Here is a 12,245-nt window from a genome sequence, read left to right as displayed (position 1 = left end):
CAACGCAGTTTCAACACACACACACAAAAAAATGAAGAAATTCATTCCGGATTCAGATTGAAGACAAAATAAAATTTTTTTATTCAAAAATAAAAAAAAACCGATTAAACGCTTGTATGTTAAGTAAACAACGCAATATCATTTGACATTGATCCATGACCAAGAAGAAAGGATCATTTTTCAATCGAATCATTGGATAAACAATATTGACGAACAACGAAAATGAAACCATGGCCTTATTGAATATATGGTAAAATTGTTTTCTGTCGAACATTTGTTTTGATGGTAATGATAATGTTATTATAATTGATGAGACACACGAATGATTTCTTTTTTTTTTTTTTATTATTATTATTCATAAAAAAGCCGAAATTGATCGCGGTTCGGCTTGTTCTCATCATATACATCATGTTACAAAATGATGATTATGATGATGATGAACACATCTTAAGTCATTATCATTATCATTTCAAACAAATTACCATTTTTTTCATTGTTATTGTTGTTCAATAACAACAACAACAACATAACGGTTTCTTGTTTAGTTGTTGTTGTTGTTGCAACATAATATCTAAATCAATAATGATGCACATCTAATTATGATTAATTGCCTATGTTTGCTTGGTTTGTTTCATAGATTATTACTCATAGACAGATGTACAACAACAGCAAAATGAAGAAAAATTGGCCCAATGATCCATTGTTTGTTCGATCTTTGTTGTTGTTGTTCCTCATCCATCCATCCATCCATCCATCCATCCATTCATTCATACATGAATGAGTTTTAAGATTTAAGATTTTGAATAAATGTCCTATGAATGAATGAATCGATTCAATCATATTGCTCATTTTTATGCGATCAAATTGATCGAAATTATAAATATTTTGTTATTGTTGAAATAATTTTTATTTTCGCATAAATGCAACAACGACAAGGACATTTTACGATGTTTAAATGTAAAAATAATAAAAATAAATATAAAAGACAAACATTTAATGATGTGTTCAATATTTACATTAAATATTCTTTTTCTATTTTATCGAAAATATTGCAAAATATAATTGTGTTACCAATATGATTGGCGTATAATATGAACAAAACAAAAACAAAAAACAAATGAAATATAAATACCCAAAAGGAAAGGAAAAGTCTGAATCAATTTTATTGTAGTTATCATAGAAAATTAATCAGATTAATTGGAATATTTGATTTGCAAAAACAAAATAAATACCATTTTTCTTGGGAATAAAATAAAATATTGATTCTTAATGATTTTTTCATAGTAATGGATAAAATTTAAATGACAACATAAATTCAATCAGGTTTGACTTTTGAAAAGACATTTTAAAAATCATATAAGCCTAAAAGGCAAGGAAAAAATCTCCACAAAAAATTTAATCCTGTTGTCATAAACATATTAAAAGTGACAAAGTGAACATATTTAAAGTATTTTGCAATAAATAAATTTGAATGATTCTAATCAGATCAGATAAGAAATAAAGTCGATCATGAAAAAATAACTAGTCCAAACTAACCTTGACATACCTGATTTCTGTGTGCTGCATTCAAATGTGTGTGCGTGTGTGTGTCCAGGTAACACGAAAAAAAACTGTCCACAACCATCACTAATCATGACGATCAATCACAAAATGATCGCTACTTTCTTAAGGTTACTATGGTAATGGTGGGTAATCCTTATGTCATCATCGTTTATAACGAATGACCAACATTTTACGAGTGGACCATCATCATCATCATCATAATCATTTCCCAAATTATTAACACAACCGTTGTATAAATCCAAAAATAAAAACCGGCTCCGTACGGATATTCTAATTTCAATAATTTTTTTACAGGTCACTTTTCAATAATAATCTAAGATCTGTAAATTTTGAAGAAAAAAATTTTTGATAATTATCAATATTTACCATCTTCATCGTACCGAATTTTAAATTTTTTCAATGTCAGATATTGCAGGAAAAAAATGATGACAAGTTGATGATGATCGAAAAAAAAACTTTTTCGCTGTTTGATTTATATGTTCTCATCGTTAGCTTGAAAAACAGGAAAACCAAAAATAAAATTCGTACATGTGTCCGGAGTTTTTTCTTCTTATTCTCAACATTTGATCAAATATTTGCATGTTAACGGAGGTATAGATAATCGAATGTGACAAAATAAAGAAAAATGATTGACATATTTTATTTGGGAATTTGTGATCATCATGATGAAAGAAGAAAAAAAACAGTCATCAAATCAGGAATTAATGTAATAAAAAATTAACATCTTGTCAGTCATCGTTAATAGATTTTTTTTGTCAATTTAAAATTCTTTGAAAAGAATTAGAAATAAAGTTTAAATTGTGTTATGTTGAGAAATTTCAAAGTAATTTTTACAAAATAATTATTTGAAGAAAAAATGTTTCCTACAGGAACTTAAAATGGAACATCGATGAAAACCATAATTATTTTCATGGAAAATTTTTCAACTTTTTTTTCACTTGCTTCCCAAAGTTAAATTGAAACTGATGATAAATATTGATGAAAAAAAAAATATTTTCGTTTTTTTTTCACTTTTTTTCTTGGCAAACACACACACACAAAAATCCGAATTAATTTGAAAATGAGATTATTATACAGGAAAAAAAATAGTTATTCAAAATATGCAAGCAATGTGGTATCCAAAACATCATCATCATCATCAACATCATTAACCGATCCAAATTTGATCATCATCATCATCATCATTATTATTAAAATCCAAAAAATATGGACAACAAAAATCGCGTGATGAACATTGCTAATAATAATAATAATGAAAAGAGAACAAAACTAAACTAATTTTGTTGCCCGAAAAAAAAGAACATCATATATTGATAATAATCAAGAAAAATGAAAATCAAATCATGGAAAAAAAGTGAATTGAATTGACTAAAATAATACCAACAACAACAACACATGACTTTGGTGAAATGAGGATGCCAAAAAAAAAAAAATGAAAATTAAATTGAATGAAAGAAAAATGAAAATGTTCAAACATGTTTGTTGTTGTTGTGATATAATTATTATCGATGGCCATGGCTGTTGTCGATCATCATCATCATCATCATCATCTTTATTTCGATGATGTTTGATCTGATTTATCAGATCAGATCATGATGACGATGACCATCATTATTATCATCATTGATTTTTTTCTTGACTTGAAATAATCTATACATAGACAAAGTATTTAAATTGTTTATGATGAGAAGTGAACACAACATCGACCATTATTATCATCATCATTGAATTCCTGCTTCAAGGCTTATAAAAATTGTTTTTTTTTCTATATTTCTCTCATCATCAATAATAGCAATTTATTTATTTAATACTGGATAACCAAGATTGTATCATCTTTACCAAAAGATGATGATGATGATGACGATAACCTGTTGCATAGTGGGTTGGTTGGTTTGTTGGTGGTGGTTTTTTGACCTGACTAGACTCGAGTTTGAATCCGAACGAAAAAAAAAGATTATCTGTTTTTCTATTTTCATTCATACATGCTAAAAACAAGAGAAATTTTCGAAGTGATAAAAGAGAAAAAGAAAACAAGAAGTTCCTAAAAATATCCTAAATTTTTTCTGGAGATGTTTTCAACCGATTTTGGTCATCATCATCATCAATACCTCAAACACTTCTGGAGGCAATATGTATATCAAAACCATTTAACTTTTTTCTTTTTTTTTTTACTTATTTTTTTGGATAGATCGGTCAGTCGGCCAGTAAAGAAGAATTACAAAATAGAGAAATAACCGGCTCTTTTCTCTTTTCAATCCAACCCAAAATTTTCCGTTAGATTTTTCTATTTCATTAATGCAAAACTATTTGGCGCTGTTTGTTTGTCTGATTGATTGAATAAATGAGAAAGAAAAATTTCCTTTCACATAACGGTGATGGTGGTTTGGCCGGCGCAGGAATTATTGAAATTATTATTATTATCAAATGAAATGGTTTAAATTGACAGCGATCAGTTGATTTTGTCGATTTTTTTGCCATCTTGGTTTGATTAAATTAATCGATTCGATATGATAAACATTCGATGCCTGACGAATCATCAGTGTCCATATTTGTTAAATTCGAAAAAAAATAATAATAATAATAATCAAATGCTAGTTGATTGTTCTCATCAGAAACAAATCAAAAATCAAACAAAGTATAGAAATTTTATGCATTTTTTCATTTGCAAAATCCTTAGGAGATTATCATAACCAAAAAAAAATTCAACAAAAATAAAACATAAATCCGTGCTTCAAGCATCAAAAACAAAACAAAAAACAATTTGATTAATATAATAAAACAATGGATTTCACTGTTAAAAATGGTATGACTTTATAAGTTCATAAAGTGGAAGTGTGGACTTATAAGTTCACATTAGACCAAGTGAACATATAAACTCACTTTAAGGAATTGTGAGCTTATAACTTCACTTTAAGGAATTGTGAGCTTATAAGTCCACACTTCCACTTTATGAACTTATAACTTCACTTTAAGGAATTGTGAGCTTATAAACTCATACGAGAACGTTGTGAGTTTATAACTTCATACGAGAAAAAATGTGAGGTTTTTAAAATAAAAATAAAAACCCCTATACGCAAGCGTTTTTTTTTTATTAAAAAATCTTGATGCGCAAGTGAAATTAAATTAAATTATTGAAGTTTTTAATTATTTTTCATTTAAAGATATATTATTAATTATTATAATTATTAAACAAGGCTAATAGAAATTTATCAATAGAAATCGGCTCAGGAACATGAAAAGAGAACCCGACTTGGTTTTCATTGTTCGATCCATCTTTATAGATTATGACCTCGTGATCAAATGGACAAATAAAGTAAATTAGAATCTTTGCATTCATTCGACACTTGTCGGCATTGAAGTTGAGACAGATAGCAATCGAACATCCCCAACATAAATGTCATTCTTTCTCAATCTTAGCTTGATTCGGTGTTATTGTAGGTAGTGATAAAAATACTTAAAACAAAACCAATGAGATTAGGAAAAACATGGAACAAGTTAGACATAAACAACAATCATATTCAATGAGCAAACCTGATAACCAAACTTTGTAAACGAACCACACTTAACAAAAATAATGAATAACAACTAATCGAACAGTAGTTTAAATAATCAAAACAGAACCCTAACAGCTAATTTCAATTATGAGGGCGCTCGTCGCCTCCACATGAATTCAAAATTTTCAAAAATTTTCCAAGTCCAAAAATCCAATTTTTTTGAGTTTGTAATTTGAAAAATAAAATAAAATCAAAATTGTGATTTTATAACTTCACTTTAAGGAATTGTGAACTTATAAACTCATACGAAAAACGTTGTGAGTTTGTAATTTGAAAAAATAAAATAAAATCAAAATTGTGATTTTATAACTTCACTTTAAGGAATTGTGAACTTATAAACTCATACGAAAAACGTTGTGAGTTTGTAATTTGAAAAAATAAAATAAAATCCAAAATTGTGATTTTTAACTTCACTTTAAGGAATTGTGAGCTTATAAACTCATACGAAAAACGTTATGAGTTTATAACTTCATACGAAAAACCATGTGAGTTTATAACTCCATTCATAAAACATTATGAGTTTTTAATTTTAAAAAATAAAATTAAATCCAAAATTAGAATTTTTAAAGTCATACGAAAAACGTTGTGATTTTATAACTCCATACGAAAAACGTTGTGAGTTTATAACTTCATACGAGAAACCATGTGAGATTATAAGTCCATTCGAAAAACATTATGAGTTTTTAATTACAAATAAAATCCAAAATTCGAATTTTTAAACTCATACGAAAAACGTTGTGATTTTATAACTCCATACGAGAAATAATGTGAGTTTATAATTTCATACAAGAAAAATGTGAACTTATAAGTCCACACTTCCACTTTATGAACTTATAAAGTCATACCATTTTAACAGTGTTGTTGATGATCAATCTATAAAAAAAAACCAGAAGTTTTTTTATATTTCATTATTTACCCGATTTCAATATATTAAAACAAACGAAAAAAACAATAACATGGATGGTTTTGGCGAGAATAGAAAAGAAAAATTTATCATCAATTATAAAGTTGATATGAAAAAAAACTATGTAATGATATCCTAAAATACCATCATCCAGCTCTCGCTAGCTTGCTTTCCACACACAATATTATCATCAATACAAATTATGATTAATCTAATAAACCTGATCAATCGCATGATCATCGGAATGATCAATTGGCCTGTTGCCCAGTTGTTGCTGTTGTTGTTCTTTTTTTTTGGTTGATTAAACCATGGTTAATATTATCCTGAAATTATTATTATGTTTTTTTTGGTCGTCATGTCCGATAATGATGATGAGTTGTTGTTGTTATTATTCGTTTGTTTCGACATAATTAAGATTTAGCTAATAACTTTTTTTTGTTGTTTGCTTGAAATAGAAAATAAATATATAAAGCTACTACTAAATTAGATGGAAATAGAATGCTTGTCTCTCTTGGTTCATATTTTTTCAATCATCTAACATAGTTTTTTTGTCGGTGAAATAATTTACTCAATATTTGTAGTAGAAAAAAAAATAAATTAATGAATGAAATTGAATTCAGACCAAAACCACTCCAGAAATTCAGAAACATACCACTGAACTAGTTTGATAATGTTGATGACATTCAACATGGTGTAGATCTCCATTGGACCTTAAACTTGGTGACAACGAAAAACAGCAAAAAAATGAAGAAAAAAAAAGAAAATCAAATGAACGGAATGAAATTCGAATTAAAACCAATTTTCAAATGAAAAAATATGGTCATTTTGAAGAAGAAACAAGAAAATCTCGGAAACTTGTTGCATCACTATCCAACAATCATGAGGATGGAAGTTCAACAAAAAAAAAGACGAATAAAATGTGACACAGCATTTTTATTTCTTCATAGTTTGTCATTGAAATGTATGGAAAAAAAATAATTAATATTTTGTTTTAGTTGAAAGATTTTTTCCTCTTTTTTTAATCACTTCGTTTTACATTTGAATCTTGAATTTTGGACTCTTCTTATGACAACATTACCCTTTTTAATGTAATATAAAAAAATTTAGGTAAAAAACAGGTGAAAAAATCTAAATAGCAAAATAGAAATAAGGTGATCCGATGATTTAGATTAAGATTTGCTTTTATTTTTATCTATATGCATGCATAGTAGTGATCAACAAATTCAAAACTATATGAGTGGTGCATAAAATATTTATTTTAATTAAAAAAAGAAAGAAAGATAAATTTCAATGATAAATTTTATTTCATTTTTCCGCCTGTATAGTTATACTAACTTAAGATCCTGGTCGTCTTCGTTGTCGTCATTTGCATCGTTTTTTGACCAATGTCGAGATTGAATCAGAAATTTTTATTTGTTTGTTTGTGACGAAAAAAATAGCATCAGTCCGATTTTGGACAACATATGCCTTATATGAGATGTCGAATGATATTGAATTTCCCGTGACCGATTCACACACACGCAAATGAGGAAAAAAACTAGTCAGTTTGTATCGATGACCGAATTTTGACCAAAAAAAAACAACAAATTTCGGAAATTGTTTGTCGATAAATTATTTTCGGGTATTTTTCTTCTCATCATCATAATTTTTTCAAAAAAATAACAATTTTGCTTTCGTTAAAAAAAACTATTTTTTGCCCGAAACATTATATAATGTTTTGAAAAAAAAGTATAAACCTTATAACGATTTCGATGAATAGTTTTGAATTTTTTTTCCAAATATTTTTCTACCTGTCTGCACTTTGTGTTTCGTAAATAGCAAGTTTGCATGCAAAATAAATCGAAAAAAAACACATAAATGTAGGGAGAAAAATTTAAAGTCAATTTGACTGAATGGGGAAAAAAATTTACCATTATTATGATAATCGATTATTATATCGAATTATCCATGATCGATAACAAATCAGCGACGATTAAACATTTGGATAATTTATCCAAATTATCCAAATGTTTTTCTAAACAGTCAAAAGAAAAAAATTTCATTCCATAATGACAAGCAAAAATTATTTTTAAAATTTTTGAAAAACAAATTTAAGATTTTATTTTGTCAAGAAAATATTCTGATTGTTGAATTCAAACAATCTAAAAAGGTTGATGACCACCACCAATTATCAGACAAAAAAAAACAACAACAATCAGTTTCGATTTTATTGGTAAACAATACAGTTAGAGAAAATTTGGGGAAAAATGAAAAGTATTAAGTTATTTTATTCTTCATAATATCATATCGATTTGTTTGTTTAAAATTTTTTCTTTTTGTTTCTTATATAATCATCCCGCATACACTGAATAAAAAAAGGAATATTTGAATGAACAAAAAAAATGATAAAAACAAATAGGATCTAAAGATTTATGATTGTTCAACATGAATATGAATGGGAAAAAAATACTGGCGGAAATGTTTTTTTCAATCTTTTTTTGCCCAATCACAAGATTTTATCTCTGGTTTTTTTCTCTTGATAACGATTCATTTATCTGATTGTGATAAATATTAAGGTGGTGGTGGTAATATGGTGGAAGTAGTATGTGTACAAAAAATCATGATGATATTTTGAAGTTTCAAGTGTTGATTATGATGATTATTGATGAAAAACGAAATATGATATGTTCAAACATTGGTTTGTCTTCGTCATGATTATGGAGCATATACATGTCTAGCACTTGAATGATGAGATAAGAATTCATAATATTTTGATCATCAATACCATCATCTTATTTGATAATTGATAAGGATCTTCTTCATTCGTGTATTCGCCGATTGACGAATGATGATTGTTTTTTACCATCATTTTTTCATTAATTATTTTTCAATTAAAAATTTCCATTTAAGCTTTATCGATTACAAGTGATCTATGATTGTGAATCTAATAAAATTGTTGAAAGAAACAGATAATTAATCCAAATGAAAATTCTGAATAAAATGGCTTTCTTTTTTTCAAAATGTCAAATGTCAAATGTTTGTAAACAAAACGAAAAAAGAAAAGAAAACGAACATTATTTCATGTCATTACAGAAAGATTGTCATCATCAACATGATCATAATCAACCAAAAAGAAAAACATCCAACAACATTGGCCATACGTAAAGCATTGGATCTTGAATCATCATCATTACAATTCTATGTAAATGACATTAAATATAACAGCCTTTAACAAAAAATAATAAAGATTATCATAATACCTAATGATATATGAAAATGAAAAAAATAATGGAATAAATTTTGTCCAGTTGAGAAACAAAAATCTGGTTGATGTTTGTTGTGTGTGTGTGGTAAGTTGGGTAAGTATCTCGACAAAATGGACAATCATCATCATCATCATCATCATCCATGGTCTGATTGTACACGAATGACGATGGACAACAATAAAATCAGAAAACAATTTAGTTTTAGAAAATTTATATTTCAATGTTTCAAATATTCAAAATGATGTATACAACCACCAAAAAAAAAAAATCATCATCATTATCATCATTATATTCACCAAAAATGAATTTTATTTTTTCTAGATTCAATATCAACCAAAAAAAAATAAACTATTCATATTTAAACGAAAATGTTTGTGTTCTTGTTTTGTTTGTACATTTATCCAAATTTGTTTTTTTTTTCTGCTCCTGTCTGTCGGATGTTTTTTTTTTGATTTCCAAATTAAATCTGCCCAACGATGATGACGATGACAATAAGATTACAGGCATGGTTTTTTAAGAAAGTTTTTTTTTGGATCAAAAAAGAAAAGAGAATGATGATAACTGAAAACGTGTCATTATCATCATTTTTTAAGAAAAGAAAAGAAATAATAACAAAGACAAAAAAAGATTCAATGAATATGAACCTTGAAATAAACTATTCATTCAATTCATTTAAAAAATTAAAATTTTAAAACGACCGGAATTTGTGGATCGATCATCGTTATTTAAATTTCCTTAGTATAAAATAAACTTTCAAAATATAACAAAAAGATTGATTATTTTGAAAAATGAAGAATCTAATTAAAAATGAAATAAAACAAAGCTACAATGTCAAATTATATATTGATGAATGTAAAAACAAAAGTAGCTTTTGTACTTCTTGTATAAACACAATAATTACAATAACAGGTGATGTTATTATCACTTTTAATAATGAGAAACTTTGTTTTGTGTGTGTGTGTTTGTGTGTTTGTTTGAACGTGTTGCGTAAGCATCGATAAATCTAAATTTTAAACAAGAATTTTTCAAAAAAAAACTTAGACAAAGACATACAATCACGATTTGAATTGAACATAACATGACAATGACATTTGTGTGTGTGTTGGAACAAAAAGTTAGTTAACATATAGAGCAAACAGCAAAGATACAATTTTTTTCCTTTTGATTGATTCAGATGTAAATAGCTTTTTTTTGCGAATTGAAATTAAATTTTCTTTTTTGTTTTCCTTAAAACAAAAATTCAATTGAAATATATAACAAATTATCATGTTAAATATATAAAAACCTGGATGGAAACTCAACTGACATCAACAACAACAGCAGCCAAAAAAAGGAAAGGAAACATCAATATCAATAAATCAGAAACAACAAAAATGAATGAAAGAGAAATGAAAAATATTTTTTCCCTTTTTTCTTTTGCCAAATACATATATGTCATTGATTAATTCAATTCATACATGGTTGTTTCAATTTTTCTGTTATTGGTTCTATGCAAACAAACAAAAATACAGTTTTCGTTTTCTATTTCTTTTGTCCATTCATCCATGTTTTATGATGATGATGATGAAGATTGATATGAAACTAGAATCCTGATTTCCATGTTTTTCCTTTTCTTTTTACTTGTCTTGATTTTGTTTTTTGGTTGTACAAAAACAAAAAATTTATTCAAATTGAATTAATTTTCAATTTGTTTTTCAAATCTCAACAACAATGACATCCGAAATCAATGATAAATCTGGATGCGATTTCTTCTTTTCACTGAATGTTATAAATAATGAACATTGTTTGATGTTTGATTTCAATTTAAATTAATTATTATGATGATGAGAATCTTGTAATAAAAATAAAAAAAATCCGTTGGCGTTTGAATTTGAATTTAATTCGAAAAATTTTTCATTTTATTTTCCATCATTTTGTTGATGTTGATGATCATTATTTAAAAAGAAAAATCGATCTAATCATCATCATCATGATTAAATGGAAATGAGTAACAAACAAATCATTCGAAAAAAAAGAATCATTTTATTTCGATTATCATTATTGTTTTGTTTTAATCGATAACATCCTTGATCTTGTATCAAGAAAAAAAACGGTTTCCCTGGACAAAATGATGATTGTTTCATTTTGACCTCGGAAAAATTTTTCTGTTTTTTTTTGCTTTTTGCTTACTGAATTGATTTATATTAGCTGAACTGTATTTTTTATTTTGAATTGTTTTTACTTACGATGAAATGATCAATAGGTTATCCACCGTTGTAGACTTTTTTCTCCATTCATTCATTTGTTCTTGGTATTAGATAATTTAGTTCGATTTAAATCATCATCATTTGTTATTTCATCCTGTTGATTCATTTGAAATTGTAAACATAAACAACGATGATGATCTCTTTTGTTGTTTTTTTATTCATCTAGATATTTTAATGTATATCTTCATTATAATGTTTTTATTTTTTTTCACTTTACTTTGTATCTATAATACAACAAAATTTTTTTGAAATTGTTTTCAGGTAGGATTTTTTTTATTATATATAAAGCATGCCATACATATTATCAGCGCAATTGATGATACATTACGAAAGATGAAGATGTGCATTTTATTTTGTTTTTTCTCAATGAAAAATCATAAAATGAAATGAATAAATTAATTTTTTCACCTCCACTTGCACACACCAACTGCATACTTGCACGTGCAAATGAAAAAAAATATTTATTTCCTGATAGTTTTTACTTTTTTTTATTTTTACTTTCACTATAGTTGACTTTTGCCCATAAACTATAATCGTGTGTCGTCTAATCTGTAGCGTTATAATCAATATTAGCAAAAAAAAACAAAAACGTAAAAAAATTCAAAGATGGAACTCAAAATGTTCTCAATATTTGAAAATTGTTTGAAACTTTCACTCGATCTATTCATCTATGTTTGTCCGAAAAGAAAATTGTAGTTAATAAATTGGAAGCAAAAAAAATCATCTTCATTTT

Source organism: Dermatophagoides pteronyssinus, unplaced genomic scaffold (genome assembly GCF_027571235.1).
Source record: "Dermatophagoides pteronyssinus isolate colony J.1.1.1.1 unplaced genomic scaffold, Derpt_VIB-CSIC_2022.12 sq0023, whole genome shotgun sequence".
NCBI lineage: Eukaryota > Metazoa > Arthropoda > Arachnida > Sarcoptiformes > Pyroglyphidae > Dermatophagoides > Dermatophagoides pteronyssinus.
This window is presented reverse-complemented; position numbering follows the sequence as displayed.